General features: G+C 50.8%; 1 protein-coding gene across 1 annotated transcript in view; it reads left to right on the forward strand.

Annotated features, from left to right (window-relative positions):
* The window catches only part of LOC100476280 (elongation factor 1-alpha, somatic form), a 57,883-nt gene that overhangs the window by 17,832 nt on the left and 22,790 nt on the right, over positions 1–17,261 (forward strand). The window lies entirely within an intron of this gene.

The following is a 17,261-nucleotide window of genomic DNA, read 5'->3' on the forward strand; positions in this document are numbered from 1 at the left end:
GTAAGAGCATGGGACTGTCTTTGGCGGCCCTCTGAGGGTGGCTCCTGTGGAGGCTCCCCACTTCCCTTGGGGCGCTCGTCATGGCAACACTTGCGACAGAGAGGAGGGTTGGCAGGAACGCTCACATCTCATCTGCTCCAACAGAACCACGGTGTTGTGGCTCAGTGCGGGGCGGGGGGGGGGGGGGGGGCCGCCNCAGATGGCCTTGATCTAATCTGCTTCCTCATCTGTAAAATGAGGATGAAGATAACAGACTTCCTTATCCCCATTTTACAGATAAGGGGAGTTCGCTTCCAGGAGGCACCAGACTTGCTAGAGGTCACGGCTCCCATCCTGTGCTTGTCCTACTGTCCCTGCCCCACGCTCTCAGAGGTGTGGCCTTTCCCTGTGTGGGAATCCTGGCTCCCTCACCCCATCCCAGATGGCTGGGTCACACTGTCTTTTTCCCTCTGCCTGCCACCCTGTCTCTCTTCTCTCCACCTGCTAAACTCACCCAGAAGGTTCAGGCCCTCGGCCAGCCCCAGTGTCCCCACTTATAAGCATGGTGACTCTGAGCAAGCTGCCGACCCTCTCTGGGCCCCCTTTTCTTCATCCATGTAACAGGGACAACAGTCCCTACCTCATATGTTTGGCACACCCAGTTCCTGACCCACCGTGAGCACACATGAAATGTCAGCTGTCTTTGTCTTCGCCCAGCTCAAATTCTGACTTCTTAGGGGGCTGCCTGGGTGCCTCCATACGACTGAGTTTCTCTGCGCTCCCACAGCCCAGTCCCTGTGATGCCTGTCACCTTAGGTCATAACTATCGGTTGCCACGTCTCTAATCCCACGTTACCTCAGACTCTTGTGTTCTAGCCTCCTTGACATCTGCCTGTCTGGCACGGGGACTGCCATACAGCAGGTGCTCAATTAAGGATTGGTGAACGAATGAATGAATGAATGAATGAATGAATGAATGAATGAATGAATCATGCCTCAGTGGTGCTGAATTTTTCAGCTATACTTTCCACCCTATCATGCCGGCAGGAATCTGGGTGCTATTACTGCTACGATTTCTTCCCCCATCATCATGCACAGCTCCCATTTACTGAGCACTTACTATGTGCCAGGCATGGAGACAAGCATTTCCCAGCGCCATCTTACACCTCTCAGTCGACCTCTGGGGTGGGTGTTCTGTTGGAATCATCATTTCTCAGATAAGGAAACAGGCTCTGCTGGAGGAAGGGGGAGCACCTATATGGGCGGAAGCAGGACCCACAGCCTTTCCATCCAGGTGAAGGTAGCTGGGTGGAGCCTAGAACAGGAGTCTGTCACCCCTTCCAGAATTTGCCTCTGCCCGTTCCCTCCTTGTACAACTGCTCTCCCCCCTGGAAGACCCAGAACCTCTCTCATACTACTTGGTCTCCTTCTCAAGTTCTGTCCAGCTTGTAGATGTTGGTGTCCTCTGAGTTCTGCCCTCATATCTTGGACTGAACCAAGGCAGGGATGTAGTTTACCTGTCTGGCATATTTCCAACCCCTCTCATTTCCCATCCATGTGGGCTTAATAGGGTGTCCATCACAGGGTCCCACATGCTGGGAAGGGCAAGGAGGCCAACCACAGGGCCACATTCTCCTTGGTACAATGACAGGGCTAGGGCATGTGATGCTGGCTGGGTCCAGCAGAGCCCTTCCTGGGACTGTAGATAGAGCTAGCAGGGACCAGCTGAAGTATGAGCTGACAGAATGTGACCCTGTGAGCATCTTTCCTGGGACTGGAGATGGCCTGTCTGCCATGGGTGAGGAGGAGGCCCACTCTTCAAGACAGGCAGAAGCCAACAGAACTGACTGATGGGGTGGGGACATTATTAGGAACCCTGGATACAGCAGTGCCTGAAGCTGACACACCCTTTGAAACTCCAAGGTAAAGAAGCCACTACATTCTCAATCTCTCCTTTTCCTTTAAAAAAAATTTTTCCCCCTCAACCTGGTTTGAACTGAGTTTGGGTCACTTACAACCAAAGATTCCCAATACAACATTCCCTTCTCTCTCTCTCTCTCTCTCTCTCTCTCTCTCTCTCTCTCACCTCCCATGGATGATGTTGGATCTTATCTACTCCCACATCTGGGGTCTGGTGCAGACGGCCCTTGAAGAAACGGATGTCTGACACGTACCCTGACACAACCTCCCCCAGCTCCTTTCCTGGGCTCCAGAGACAAAAAAAATCCAGTTGTCCTTACCTTCTTTCCCTCAAATTGTTCTGCCACATATAATGCTGTTCTGTTCTGGAAAGTTCCCTCCTGTCTGTCCCCCTCTCCTGCCCCCTTGCCATTGCCTTGGTTCATGCCACCTTCAACTCACTGCAATAGCTTCAATCTGTTGTCTTTCAATCTCTTTCCTCTTCCTTTTATCCATCCTCCATCCCTGTTTCCACAGTGATCTCTCTAGAACCCACGCCTGACCACATGGCTCCCCTGCTTCGAACCCTGCAAGGCTCCCCATCAACCTCAGGACAAAGTCAAGCTCCCTACTGTGGCACAGGAAGCCCCGTCCAATTATCTCCATCCTGCACTCCTCTCTTCTTTCCACCCTGCATTTCAGACACATTTCATGCCCTTCCCTGAACACACTACATCCTTTCTTGTCCCAGACTTTCCTCCCGGGACCGTCTCTGCTTGGAATGTGCCTCCCCTTCTCTCCACCCAAACTACATCCATTCCTCAAAGGGTCTCCTCAAGACTGACTCCTCGGAGAAGTCCTCCTCCCTGTATCCCCTACCCCCCTCCAGAGGGTCCCCCCCCCCAGAGCTCCCATGACACTGTTGCCCCTTGGTTAACTGGACCATGAACCACCTGAGGGTAGGATCTCCCTCTCCACCCTCGTGCCAATGAGGCAGGATGCGGTGCGCCCTGCCAGAGAAGGTGAATGCCAAGAGGCCCTTCTCATGGGGATCCTGGGAAACTCGCTGGCTAAATCTAGTTTGGTTCTGATTAATCCTTCACCCTTTAGGACAAAGAGGCACCTGGAAAAACCCATAATTTCAGTTCTTTTCACATGGACAGCAATTTATAGTTTACAAAGTGTTTCTGGGTTTCTCATTTGGTCCTTGCATCTCTGTGAATTGTCAGGGAGGGTGTTATTACCCCCATTTCACAAGTGGAAAACTTGATTCAGTTAAGGACAGAACCAATCTCCAGTCTTGGGTAAGCCCCTGAGTCTCTCAGACCTTCAGACTTTTCTGATCCAAGCCCTTCCCAACCTCCCCACTTCCCAGATGGGGGGCTGCAAAGCACGGAAGGCCAGCATCCCTGGGTAAGAAGAGAGAATGAGGCTTCCAGATGGGGCTAACAGCAACATTAATGACCACAGCGACAGCTACTGCCCTTATTATGCACGAGGGTTCTAGGTGCTTTGTTAGCACTACGGGCTCATGAGGAAGGGTTCATCATTCTCATTTTACAAATGAGGAAACTGAGGCACAGAGCAGTTGAGAGACTTGCCTCTCTTAGGGTCTTCCTGATGCCTGGGTATTGGTCCAGCACTTACTTTTACATCTCTTTCCCCATCTCACCAGCCCGACGCAGGCCGGGAGCGCGGGCGAGGGACCCGGGCGGGTGGAACCCCACGCCCATCCTCCCCCCCGCCCGCCCTTTCTCCCGTGGCTGGTGGCAGGTGAGTGGGTGTCGAGGAACCGCCAGGCAGCAGAGAAAACAGGACGCCGCAGAAATCAGATTACTCACCTGCAGCTGCGACTACCCGGCGCTAATAAAAGCTGAGCTTCCTGTTGTTTCTTTATTACCACTCTCTGCCTCCCCCAGCCCCGGCCCAGCTCCCAGCTGCAGCCGGGGCCCTAACCGATGGCCAGAAACCAGTAGCGTCAGGGTCCTGGACCACTCTGCGGCCTAAAATTCCACCGTGTGCGCGGCGCACGATGGGGTTAATGCCCGCAAAGTGGCCCTCCGCCACCTGCAGGAGAATCACCTGGGGTGCCGGTTCACCAGACAGGTCCCCAGACACCGTTTTGCACCTGCTGAATCAGAGTCTGTGCAGTGAGGGCCCAAGAGTCTGCGAATTCATACCAATCTCTGGTGATTGTGCGCGGGCTCAAACTGGAGAACCGCGCGGTCCAGATGTGGTAGGTTCACATGTCCTGGGTTTGTTTTTTGCGACTACCACCCACGAGTTAGGGATGGATCCTATTTCCGGTGTCGGCGAAGTAAGTCCCTGATCAGGGCCTCTGTTTGCTCATTGGTTAGGTGGGTAGGAAAATAATACAGACTTCTTGGACTGAAACAGGCTCAAATGAGATAATATGCTTTGCAGGATTTCTGGTGGTGGTTCTTAAAGTTTACAGCCCCACCAGGAATAAACACTGAGTTCACGTGCTGAGGACCTAGGGAGTGGGCAGGGTGAATGGGAGCTCTAGAGGGGACACTGGAAGGGCCGTAAGTCACCCTAGGCACACTGGGAAAGAAAAGCCCTTCACTGTAGAGCTTCTCCAAAGTTGAATCCTACTGTGCTGGGAAAATGTTCCTGCCCAGGGCACTGACAACCCCTGATGGCTAGATCTCGTGGCTTCTTGGTGCCTCTCTGTGACCTCTGACTTTGGGGTGAGCCACACCCCTCTTCAAGCTCTCACCTCCCTCAGCGTCAGGAAAACCCCACGTTCCTATTGTGCTCCGACCTCGCCAGCAGCTCTTTTGCCGTCTCCCCAGCTCCTCCTGCCCCTGGGATCATGAGCGGCTTACACTGCTGCGGGCCCTCCATACCCTTCCTGGCCAACTTCACCCACTCCCAGTTCCCTTCCCCAAGCTGAGCTCTGCCTGCCCTGCCTGAGCGCCCAGGGTGTAAAGGCAGCGTCTTCTAGCATCTCCACGTAGTGCCCCCCCATGCACCCCAAATCAACTCCGCCAACTCTGAACACATCATCTTGCTCTCCCCTCCACCCTGCTTGTCCTTCTGGGTTCCTGTCTCGGGGTATCACACCTGGATATTGTCCCAGGTGATTTCTCTCCGTTGCTGCCACACACAGTCTTCCAGTCCAATCAGTTTTACCTTCCCAATTGTTCTAGAATCTGTCCTTTCCACTCCTCCTGTCCCTGTACCCTCCAGACCTGCTAGTTCAGGACTCCATAATCTCTCACCTTCAAGGCCTCTTAGCCAGACTTCCTGGTTCTGGTCTTGCCCCTCACTTTAGCCAGATGGATTTTTCTGAGACACAAATCCTGTCTCTGCCTTCCTTCCAACCTTCAGTGACTCCTCGGAGCCATCAATACTCAACCCAAACTTCTCCTCCCGTTCAGTGCTCACCTGGGCAGAGTGAAACGCTCCTCTCCTCTCTAACTCCTCAGTGCTTCGTACAAACCGGGATGTTCACCGAGCTCTTGCTAAGTGCTCGGTACCATGGCGAGCCACTTATCTTTCAAGCTTTAACTGAGCCTCATAGCGTGGCCAAGAGTGTGATTCCTGATTTACAGATGGGAAAACTGAGGAAGAGAGAGATTGGGTAACTCGCCCCAGGTTACACAGCTGGTCAGTAGCAGAACTGGGATTCATACCCAGGTCTCTCTGGTTCCAGAGCTGGTCCTCTTCACTGCTCTGTCTTGAGCCATCTCCTCCCCATTGGGTCGTGTTCTCTCTTCCCTCGTGTCTGAGAGGGTGCCTGGCATATGGCGGATGCTTGTGGAATGAAAGATCAACTCTATTCGCATTCCCATTTGATCCTTACAACAACCTTGGGAACTACAGAAGTTCTCATTTTTTTGTTACTATGTAATATTTGATGAATAGAAAAAAAATGTGTGTCGAATGTCTGGTTTATGAATACAAGTATCTGTGGACCCCCTGCCCCAGCTTAGGAACTAGAACTTCACCGGCACCATTGAGGCCCCTGTGTGCCTCCAGTTCTGTTCCCTGCCTCCCTCCAGAGGTCAACACAGTATGGAATTTTGTGGTCACCGTTCACTTGCTTTGAAAAAAAATAGTGTCACCATATGGGGATGGATCCTATACAACATATTGTTTTGTTTGCTTTTTTACCTTTATGTAAGAAGTACAAAGCATAGGCATTCCTCTTTGGCTTGCTTTTTTCACATGTCACTATGTTTCTAAATAGATGGCTTTGCATTTCAGCTGTCATTCCCTCATTTTCTCTGCTGTCTAGTACTCCATGGTCTACATAGACCTCAACGACTTCATCCACTCTCTAGTCAATGCGCACGTAGGGTGTTTCTTGTTTTTTGCTGCCATGATGGTTCTTATACGTGTCTCTTGGTGCAGACACACATGAGTTTCTCTAAGCTCCTGCATAAGACTTAAACCGTGGGTCATCAAGGATGCACATGGTTAGCTTTACAGCTGCTGCCGAATTGTTTTCCTAAGCACTGGTACCGAGGAACACTTCGCTTCGTCTACCGCCATGAAGGAGAGTTCCAGTTGCTCCACATTCTCACCGGTACTTAGTATAATGAGACTCCTTCATTGTTCCTAATAGGTCAGTCTTCATTTGCATTTCCCTAATCAGATGAAGCATTTTTTTTAGCTGTTCACTTTGCATTCTGGCTTCTTTTTCAGTAAATTGCCTGTTCAAGCCTTTTGTCCACTTTTCTATTAGGTTGTTAGGTTTTTCTTATTACTTCAAGGCATACGCAGGGAGGTTTTGTGTTTCTGTTTCTTTCCTTTCCTCTCCTCTTCTCTCCTCTTCTTTTTTCTTTTCTTTTCTTTTTTAAGTAATCTCCTCGCCCAACAGGGGGCTCAAACTCTCAACCTTGAGATCAAGAGTTGCATGCTGTACCGACTGAGCCAGCCAGGCACCTGTGTTTTTGTTTCATAATTAGATCGGTGACCCAAGCTCACAGGGGACAGAGCTGGGTCCCAAACTCACATTCCAAGGGCCTTTGCCTCTTGTTCATTCATTCATTCCTGAACTGTCTTCGATGATCTTCTCAGTAAATATTGGAGAGGGAACAGAGAGTTGTGGCTAAGAGTATAGATTCTGGAGCCCCCCTGCCTGGATTTTAATCTTTTCTCTGCCACTAACTAGCTGTGACCTTGGGTAAATTTCTAACCAATCTGTTCCTTAGTTTCTTCATCTATAAAATAAGAATGATACTAACACTACCTATCCTACAGGGTTGATGTGTGAGGACTGAGTGAGTCAATTAAAATAAAAGGTTTAGGACTGTGTCCAGCACGGTCAGCAGTGAATAAATAACCAGCACATCCCAAGCACTGTGTCAGCAGGGTACTTGTTCTGGGGACATGGGGATGAAAAGACAGACAAGGATCCTGCCCTCACGGAACTCACTGATCCGCAGAAGGAAATGGACACAAAATGAAGAAATAATGTAATGTGTCTTGTGATAAGGGCAAGGAAGAAAACCACAAGGTGACAAGACTGAATGACCAGGTACTGACTCAGCTGGGTGGTCATGCAGGGAAAGTCCCCTGGAGGAGGTGACACTTAGGATGAGGCATAGAGGATGAGAAAGAGGTCATGCAGGGAAATCACCCTGTAGGAGGTAACGCTTAGTGTGAGGCATGGAGGATAAGAAAGAGCCGCCCAGGCAAAGAGCAGACAGGAGAGTAGTCCAGCAGGCGGAAGGGCACATGCAAATGTCCTGGGGCAGGAAGCACTTGGCATGCTCAAGAGACTGCAAGGAGAGCAGCATGGCTGGATCCACATAAGCAGGGAGCTGAGGGGCAGGAGAGAAAGGTGGGGAAGCCAGCCAGGGGTAAGAGTCTGGATTTTACTCTAAGTGTAGTGGGAGGTTTTAAACAGTAAAGTGTTGTGATACGATTTATGTTTTTAAAAGATCACTCCAACTGTTGTGTGAAGATCAACTATCTATGAATTCATCTAAATACTTCTTGCAGCCACTAGTATTTTTAGCCAGTACCCCCTCTGTGCAAAGCAAAACTTCCCCTTACTGGTCTTAAATTTACTGCTCTCAGGTTTCAAGGGGAGCCCCCTTCTGCCTTGTCTCATAGGGTTACCAGCCCCAGTCAGTCTCTGCCCAAGATTTTCTACAGAAGGGGTGAGAGGGTGGTCCCCCAGGTTGCACCTTACCTGCACTGTGACGTTTGCCCACCTGTACAACGAGAGCAGCCACCCCAGGGAGGCTGGAAGGAGGAAGTGAGAAGCAGCTCGGCAGCATGGAGCAGCCAGCGCAGGCCAGTGGCTATGAAGATGAAGACGATGATGGCGGGGGCAATGGGGATTCAATGGCATGATCTTGGGCGAGTCATTGAACCTCTCTGCCAATAAAATGAAATAATGATGTAAAATAAACGTGTAAAATAAAGGTGTTGCACCAGATAAGGCACTGTATGCACAAGTCCCTGCGATGGAGTTGCACTCCCATCCCGCCCTGTGAGCACTCCCACCTTGATGAGGACATGACCTCTAGGACCTGCTCCAAGTCGGCCCCAGGTCCCCCACCCCCAGCAGAGTGTGGGCTCTCACCATGCCCAGGGTGATCCTGGCATTCAAAGTTGGTTTATACTGTGTGGCCCTAAATACAAGCCAACCTTATCATCTGGTCCACAGAAGCCACGGCTATCTGCAGCAACACCGGGGAAAGACCCTGCACTATCCACCGTCCACGGATGGGTGACTCTGCTTCCTGTTTCACTGGGAAAACAGAAGCAATCAGAAGGAAACTTCCCCAGGCTCCCACGGCACCCTCTGCTCCCCTGCCAGCATCTAGGCCGGTTCTCTGCCTCTCGCTGTCGCAAGGAGCCCTTGCGGGTACTTCCAAGACCACGCCCTCCACGTGGGCACCTACCGCACCCTCCGGGGCACACCCGGCAATTCCCCATGTCTCCTGCAGCAACAGGTTTCCTCCTCTCCTGCTGGCCCCTTCCGTCAGCACACAGTCACGCTGTCATTGTCCCGGTCTCAACACGCACGCGCACATGCACAGCTACCCTCTTACAGCAAAAGTTCTCCAAGAGTTTTCCGATTGACAGTCTTAATCGCTTTTTCCCCTTTCTTTCTTCAGCGCATTCTAGTTAGGCTTTCGCCCCCTCTGGGCCACTGGAAGTGCTGTTGTCAAGGTCATTGATGACCTCACGCTGCCCAAAGCACTGGTCAGTGCTTGGTCCTCATCCTCAGCATCTGACCAGGTGACTGAGCCCCCCTACTTGAACACGTCCTCCCGAATCTTCCTGCACCTTACTCTCTCGGTTCCCCTCGCACCTCATGGGACCCCTTTCCAGTCTCCTTCTCCTTCATCTTCCCAATGTCCACAGGCTGGAGTTCCCTGGAAGTCGGCCCTTGGACCTCTCCACTTCCCCAGCTCACTCCGGGGTGCTCCCCTCTCGTCAATACTGTAGATTTGTTTCTCCAGCCCAGACCTTCCCACTCAACTCTAGAATCATACATCCCTGCTCAGCTGTTTACCAAAAAACCCAAATGCAACACAGCCACAACTGAAGTCTTAATTTTTACCCCCAAACCTGATCCTGCCTTAGTCTTCCCATCTCAGCGAATGGCAACTCCATCCTCCCCATTGCTGGGGGAGGATCATCTCTGACTCCGGTCTCTCACACTCACACCTGACCCAGCACAAATACGTCCAGCCCTACCTTTAAAGGATGTCCAGAATCTGACCCTCACCACACCGATGCTACTACTCGCACCGAGACACCATCTTCTCTTGCCCGGATCTGTGTAAAAGCCTCCTGGTGGGGCTCCCTTCTGCCCTTGCTCTTCCCTTCACCTTCTATTCTCTATACAGTAGCCAGCAGGATCCTTTAAAAACATAAGCCAAATCACTTCCATCCTCTTTTCAAAAGCTCCAATGGCTCCGGTGTCACTTGAAGAACACCTTTCCATGACCTAGAAGGTCCTACCTGAGCTATGCATGCCCCTCCTCACCTACTCTCCACTTGCTTCCCCCCGCCCCCCCTTCAGCTACTCTGCCATCCCTGCTGATCTCAGAGCAGCCAAGCACAGTCACACCTCAGGGCTTTTGCACTTGCTCTCCCCTCTGCCTGAAGAAAGCTACTCTGGATCCATCCGCAGGGTTCCCTTCTGACCATCAGTAAGAAGGCTTTTTCTGGCCACTCCACATACAGAAACACCCCACCCTCCCTCCCTCAGCCCTGCCACTTTCTAGCCCCTCTCCTGCTTTACTTTTCTTCCGGGCATTCATCACCATCAAAGGGACATTCTGAGCATTTTATGTGCTTATCGTATGTCTCCCCACTAGAATGTCAGCTCCACAAAAGAAGGGACTTGGTTTCATCCTCTGCTGTATTAAGCAGAACAGTTCCTGGGTCATAGGAGGTGCTGAGGAAATAGACACGAAATGCATGCAAGGGTTTGAATAACTGAGAAGTTGTTTGTTGGTATCCACGGTGGCATCTTCCCTAAAGGATTTTCAAGCATTGGCTTATTCAACAAACATTTTATGGGTTATTTTAGTTATGGGCCTACTTTAAGACCTACCTGCCCCGCTAAGATGCATTTCCACTGTATTCTCTCTGCCATGCCCCTCCCTAGGCTCAGCTGTGAGATGGAGCCTTCACACATGGAACATTCATTCATTGAGCATCTATTATGTGCCAGCTATTGTGCTGGGGTCTAAAATTCAAAAAGGAGCCATCAAAATAAGATCATCTCTGGAGAGAAGAAGATAAATAACTTAAATACACAATTGCCCTAAGAGTGAAAGTCTTGAGTGAGGTTGTGGTAATTGGAGAGTCTCGTGCATTATCGGCAGAAGGGGTAAATGGGCACAACCTTTGTGGACAGCTTGTCCTTTGCTCCTGAATCTCCAGCCTAGGAATTTACCTTCAGGAAATTACCACCCGAAGGCACAAAGACACAGGGATCCTCGTTGAACTTTCTTTCCCATGATAGTGAAAAATTGGAAACACTAATGCCCACCCATAGGAGCTGGGTTATGAAAAGTATGAAAGGTTCATCCAGCTGATACTAAGGGACCATCAAACATGATTCTGTGCAGGAATATTTAGTGTAACTTGAAAAGATATTTGCAATATATTGTTATTACAAGTAAAAAACTTTTAAAAATCAGATCGCAGAACATGTAAAGCATGATGTCATTCTTATATGTACACATTTATATCTGTTAGATCAGAAAGATGTTCAGAAATAAGGCCCCCACATGTTTAAAATGTGGCGGTTTCAATGGCTGAATCGAGGTGATGGGTGTACGGGTGTTTACTGTGCTTCTCTTTCAACCATTCTGTATGTTTGAAAAAAATCTTACAATATAAAGTTGAAAGAAAATGCGGTTATTTTTGAGTAGGGTAATTTGGGGAGGTTTTTTTTTCTTCTTTGTACTTTATGTATTTAATTTAATTTTCTATAACGAGCCTCTACCACTTTTTTTTTTTAAGTAGGCTCCATGCCCAGCACGGAGCCCAGTGTGGGGTTTGAACCCACAACCCTGAGATCAAGACCTGATCTGAGATCAAGAGTCAGATGCCTTAACTGACTGAGCCAGGCGCCCCAACTACCACTTTTACAAAAATAATTAAGTGATTTCAAAATAAAATAGAGCTCTTGTTACGCAAAATGTTTAAATCAGTTTTGTTTTGTTTTAGTATGCTCTACCCTCAACATGGGGCTTGAACTTACAACCGTGATGTCAAGAGTCACAGACTCTTCAGACTGAGCTAGCCAGGCACCCCTAAATAAGTTTCTTTAAAAAAAAAGAATAGTTGCCCCCTTTAAAAAAGAGGGGGGTGCCTGGGTGGCTCAGTCGGTTAAGCCTCTGCCTTTGGCTCAGGTCATGATCTCAGGGTCCTGGGATCAAGCCTGATGCTGGGCTCCCTGTTCAGCTGGGAATCTGCTTCTCCCTCTCCCCCCTGCTCCTGCTCCCTTGCTTTTGTGCTCTCTCAAATAAAATAAATAAAATCTTAAAAAAAAAAAAAGAATAGTTGCCATGATAGATTAAAAAAAAAAAAAGGCAGGGGGAGACAATGCAGACACCTGGGGATAGAGAATTGGGTAGATTCATTGTGGTCGTCATACCAATACTGTGTTACTGCTTAAAAAGGTGTTATAGCAAAGATATTTGTAGTGCTTTGATAGGTAAAAAAACAGCCCATAAAACAGTGTGTATAGTATTAACCCGTTTTGGAAAAAAAACAAAGCGTAATGCCCGCCCCTAGAAAAAACTGGAAACATCCACGCCAAAATGTCAGCAGTGGTTTTCTTTGGGAAATGGCATTGCAGGTGGTTTCCCCCTTCCTTTTTGCTTATTTGTATGTCATAAATCAGTTTTGTCCCATAGAACATTCTGCGGCAATGGAAATGTTCCGTATCTGCTGTGTGCAGTAGGGCAGCCCCGGGCCACGTGTGGCTCCCGAGCACTTTCAATGGGGCTGGTGAGACTGAGGAGTGGAATTTTACATTTTACTTCATTGTATTTAATATAAATTAGAACGGCCCTGTGTGCAAAGTAACTACTTACTGCATTGAGCAGTGTGGCTCCGAATTGTTTACAGAGAACACACACTGGCTTTGCAAAGAGGGGAAAAAAAGAGCTTTTCTTTCTTTTTTCTTGTTTGTTTATTTGTTCTGCTCCTTGCAGAGCTCCTTGGAGATCTCAGTAAGAGGCGCTGAGTGTCAGGGCTTTGCAAACTGTGAAGTGCTGTACTCAGGAGGGTTCTGCCTTCTGCGAGCTTCCTCCTCTTATCCAGGCTTTTTTCGCCCTTCCCTCCTGGGCTCTGAGAGAGAGGCCTGGCTAGAGACAGTGTCTCCAGGTGGTCTCTGCAAGCGGGGAGGGTGTCCTGGGGTCTGGCCCCCGCTGCTAAGGAAGCATTCATTCATTCATTCATTCATCCAACGGTCACTGCGAGCCCTCCCCGTCCTGGCCAGGCACTGCACAAACACAGGGGACAGGGGGACAATGAACTGTGTACCTGCCCCCGTGGAGACGGGGTGGGGACAGGCTGGGGAGTTCCGGAGTGGAAAGTCATAGGGCTGGGACGTGGAGGCCTGACTGGGTTTGAGCCCCAGCTCAGCCTCCTCTGGGGACACCACTTAATCTCCCTAAACCTTCACTTTCTCTTCCATAAAAGCCAGGAAAGAGTGACGCTGCCCTGCGGAATCTCAGGGTTGACCGGACCTGGGAAATTGCATTACAAAGACTTGCAGAGATGTTCTTGGTCAGAGAATGTGCTCCCCTAGGGGAATAATTGGGTAGTGACAGCTGATCCGATGACTACCGTAGGTATTATTATTCATATTTCATCACATGCCTCATGGATTCTTCAAGCATAGTTAAGATATCATCCTGAGGGGACGCCTGGGTGGCTCATTCGGTTAAGCGGCTGTCTTGGGCTCAAGTCGTGATCCCAGGGTCCTGGGATGGAGTCCCTCATGGGAGGCGGGGCGTCCTGGCTCAGCAGGGAGCCTGCTTCTCCCTCTGCCTCCCGCTCTCTGCTCATGCTCTCTCTCTCTGACAAATAAATAAAATCTTAAACAAAACAAAATGACATCAACTTAGGAAGACCAGAAGAAGATGTCATCCACCCATGAGAGGTTTGTCGATCCCCTGTGATGTTCCAGGCCAAGGGAGAATAGGGGTTCTGTTTGGAAATACAGACCTGGATTACGGTCCTCCCCTTGGGGTCCTGACAAGGGAGCAGAGAGGACACATAAGGAAACAGGCAAACTCCATTCAGCTGTCCCATTGGTATAGCGGGGCCACTAGGGACACAATGGAACAAGACAGCCTCTGCTCTCAGGAAGCTTCCAAAGGAAGTGGGGAGGCAGATGTTCATCAAATAGCCACTCAAATGTATAATTACAAACTGTGATAAGGGTTAAGAGGAGGAAGCAGAGTTCTCTGAAGACATGTCATGGGAGATCTTGATTGAATGGGAGTGGGAGGGTGAGAGATGATGTCTCTGAGGAGAGCAGGATCTGAAGGGGCTTAATAAGGGCTGATGGGGTGGGGACAGAGGGCCCAGGTGGGAGGGAGACGAGTGCTCCTGAGGCCAATGTGGCTGGAACCAGGAGGCAGAAGGGATGGGGTCTGCTACGTGGCTGGGGAAGGGGCAGAGCCCCCTGGGTGAGCCGGACCACGCTCAGGAGCCAATGAACTGCGGCAGGGGAGGGGCGGTGAGAACTGTTGTTCATGCTGGGATGAACGCTGAAGGGGTGGGATGGAAGTAGGGTGGGCACAGTGTGGAGGATGTAAGGGGGTGGCCGCGGGATGCAGAGATGGGGAGAGATTGGGGAGCTGTTTGGAGACTTGGCATTGGATTCGCCCTGGGGGAGGTGGCAGGAGGGGTCCTAGTGTGGTAAGGTCTGTGAAGGAGGACGGTCTGATTGAAGCTGACTTGAGGGGCTTTGGGGCAGGCCTCCCAGACGGAGCCCATGTCCCCTTGGCTGTGGAAGGGGTTGCAGCACCCCCGGTGGAGACAAAGGGGAAGGACAGTCTCCACAGTCAGTCTCCACAATGACAGTCTTCCCTATGCTTGGGGAGCTCGGGGAGAAATGCAACTAAGGTTTGTTGAGTCCTGGCCGTGTGCCAGGCACTATTCCAAGTGCTTTACCTTCATCGCCTGATTTAGTCTCCAAAACAATCCTAGGACGTTGGTGCTAGCACAACTCCCATTTTACGGAGGAGGAAACTGAGGGTCAAGGAGGCATTGATGCTGGGATGTGAACTCCGCCTTTTCGCCACGGTGTCTCACTGCTCTTGCGGTTTGTGGTGACGAGAGCCTGGAGGAGTCGGAGAAGGGGGAGGGGCGAGATGGAGGGGGAAGGCTGGAGAGATGGGCTCCCCAAACACTGAAGGGTTGCACGGGTCAGGTTAGGGGGTCTGGACTTGGCTGTGGTGGAATGGGAAGCATGTTCTTAGGGTGGAGGTGATGAGGTCAGATGTGCTTTTTTTGGAAAAGTCACTGTGGGACCAGATGGGGGAACAGACGCGGGCGGGGAGGATTCCAGAGGGGGAGAGACTGAGGCAGGGGGCGCCCAGGAAAGAGGCCACCACAACAGTGAGGGGCAGGCCGTGAGGCCGGAGCAGCAGGGCTCCAGGCAGCAAGAGTGGACTCCAGGCAGATAGTTCCAAGATAGAGTCAACAGGGTGGCTGGCTGGCGGGACGTGAGGGGAGAGGATTTGAACTTGGGTCACTCAAGGATGCTGTTTATTTTATTCACACAGACAGCAAACTTTTACCGAGCACCTACTAAGCGCCATGTTCTGAGCAAAGTGCTGAGAACACAGAGAAAAAAGATGAAATTGGTAGGAAGCCAAGAAGGGAGGTTGGAAATGCAGGAAAAAAAGAAAGGAAGGGGGGAGACAATGATGAGTTTGGTTGGGGATGTATTGAGTTGAAGGGATGGGGGACAGCTATGTGACAATGTCCAAGGGGCATTGGATGAAGGGTCTGGGACTCAGGAGAGAGGCACATTTGAGATACAGGATTGAGAAAATCAAGTCTTGAGCACAACTTGGTAAATTTACTGAACATCAGTGAATTGTACACTTAAAAGGAGTTAATTTTTATGACATGAAATATATCTCAATAAAGTTCAAAAATGCAATTAGGAAAATAACCCCAACGAGTCTCAAAAAGTCATGAAAACAGGGAGGGGGCAAACATTCCAGAGGGAAGGCAGAGGGCAGGAGTGAAGGCCCGGAGGCAGGACTGGAGGGGGTGGGGCGGGGGTGTAACATGGTGCGACTGAATTTGGGCGGCTGAGAAGGAACAGAAGGATGGGCCTCCCTCGCAGGTTACTGAGCTCCAGCTCCCTGCAGGTGCTACGGGAGCCTTTTCTTCCTAGACTGAATCAATCCTCCTGACAACCCCAGAGATGGGATGCCGTCCTCATTTTACAGTTGGGGAAACTGCGGTTCAGAGAGGTTAAACAAGATACCCAAAGTCACATTGCCTTTAGTAAAGGAGTAGAATCAGTTCAGTCCAGGTCTGTTGGTTCCAAAGTCTGGGCTTTTAATGAACACTCTGGACCAAGTTTTGCCGCATATAACAAATGCCCCAGCGGAGACGAGGCAGGCAGGGGGCTGGAACCCGGGGAGCCCACAGCCCGACCTGGGGCTAAGACACTGGCGCTACAAGGGCGCCATCTGCTGGCTCAGATGTGGAGCTTAGCGGGCGATGGGCAGGCGCTCATTCCCCAACTTGGCCCAGTTCTCTTTTTCTTCCCCTCCCCTCCACATTGCTTCCTCCCACACCAGCCCTGAGAGAAAGTAGACAGGGATTATTATCTGGCCTCAATTTACCAACGCGGAGACCAAGGCTTAGAGAGGAGAGGATGACTAGAGAAGTGGAAGGGGACCCGGCGTTCAAGTCCACACCCATGAGATGCTCTCCGCATCCTGTCTGCCTCCAGCGTGGGTTTGATCCCCACAGTGTCCCCGAGGGCATCCAGGGGCATCTAGGTCAAGTCCCTCCCTTTCTGCTTTACTGATGGGAAAGCAGCTTCAGGCAGTGGCCTGACCTACCAAGGTGTTTCTTAGTGGGGGGCGGGGTTGGCTTGCAGAGCTTACTTCAGGCTCAACAGGGGGTATGCTGGGTTCTCAGGCTGGCGGAAGCCCCATCCCCTCTCTCCACTAGGGAACCTAAGCCGGGCAGCATTGCTCTTTGGAGAAATGACTGCCCTTTCTCCTTCCCTAACCCCTCAGGTATTGTGAGTCTAGGGTTCAGGAAGGAGGGAGGGGAGGAAAAAAAAAAAAAAAAGGAGACCCGGGTAGAAGGGAGGAGTTGGGAGAGGGAGAGGCAGGACCTCTGCGGGGTGGGGGAGGGGGTGAGCAGAGCAAGGCCAAGATGGATGAGGACAGCCAAGATCTTAGCTGAGCGACCCCTACGGAGGGACAGGCCCTGAGGCAGGTACTTTACGGGTATATGACCCTTAACCCTCTCAATGACCCCGACAGACAAGAAGGATTACCACTCGCGTTTACAGTTGAGGAACAATATGAGGGAGTTTGAATAATGTGCTCAAGGTCACGTGCAAGTAGATACGAAGCTGGCATCTAAACCCCGGAAGCAAGACTCCCAGGAGAGAGGGGATGATGGAAAGCAGAGAGAAAGGGGCAACAAATTATTGGAACAGAGATCAGCCTGGGTGTGGGGACGGAGCAAAGGGGGTCCTGCTGCTGGCGGAGGTCTTGTCATCCAGGGTATGAATATATATGTGTCACAGGGACGGTGTCTGAGAGTCTCTTGTCGTGTCTTGGTAACAGCCATGGCCGAGTTGTTGGGCTGTGGCTGAGCAAGCCGGGGCTGGTGAGGGGCCTGACAGTTTCTTGTCCCCACGTTTCTGGGTT

Source organism: Ailuropoda melanoleuca, chromosome 2 (assembly GCF_002007445.2).
Source record: "Ailuropoda melanoleuca isolate Jingjing chromosome 2, ASM200744v2, whole genome shotgun sequence".
Classification (NCBI taxonomy): Eukaryota; Metazoa; Chordata; class Mammalia; order Carnivora; family Ursidae; genus Ailuropoda; species Ailuropoda melanoleuca.